This window comes from Cucurbita maxima, unplaced genomic scaffold (assembly GCF_002738345.1).
Source record: "Cucurbita maxima cultivar Rimu unplaced genomic scaffold, Cmax_1.0 Cma_Scf06994, whole genome shotgun sequence".
Lineage (NCBI taxonomy): Eukaryota > Viridiplantae > Streptophyta > Magnoliopsida > Cucurbitales > Cucurbitaceae > Cucurbita > Cucurbita maxima.
In genome coordinates this window covers 254-733 of record NW_019279009.1, presented here as the reverse complement: position 1 = coordinate 733, position 480 = coordinate 254, and the positions used below count along the sequence as shown (strand labels likewise).

At 53.8% G+C, this 480-nt stretch overlaps 2 non-coding genes across 2 annotated transcripts; both read left to right on the top strand.

Annotated features, from left to right (window-relative positions):
• Positions 1-88: 88 nt before the first annotated feature.
• LOC111476268 lies at positions 89-207 on the top strand. Its single transcript, XR_002717010.1, has one exon. It is a non-coding gene; the product is annotated as a 5S ribosomal RNA (ribosomal RNA).
• Positions 208-365: 158 nt separating this feature from the next.
• Positions 366-480, top strand: LOC111476269. Its single transcript, XR_002717011.1, has one exon. It is a non-coding gene; the product is annotated as a 5S ribosomal RNA (ribosomal RNA).

The window sequence follows — 480 nt, the reverse complement described above, 5'->3', positions numbered from 1 at the left end:
AATGAGAACCCCTCCCCCGCTCACGCCCATCGCGTTTCGATCATGCCGCCCCGCATGCGTTAAATCCGATTTTGTGCGCATGGCATGTCGGTGCGATCATACCAGCACTAATGCACCGGATCCCATCCGAACTCCGCAGTCAAGCGTGCTTGGGCGAGAGTAGTACTAAGTTGGGTGACCACTTGGGAAGTCCTCGTGTTGCACCCCTTTTTTTCTTTCAATTTCTCCCAGTTCTTTTCTTCCTTTCTCTACAAATGAGAACCCCTCCCCCGCTCACGCCCATCGCGTTTCGATCATGCCGCCCATCGCGTTTCGATCATGCCGCCCCGCATGCGTTAAATTCGATTTTGTGCGCATGGCATGACGGGTGCGATCATACCAGCACTAATGCACCGGATCCCATCAAAACTCCGCAGTTAAGCGTGCTTGGGCGAGAGTAGTACTAAGTTGTGTGACCACTTGGGAAGTCCTCGTGTTGCA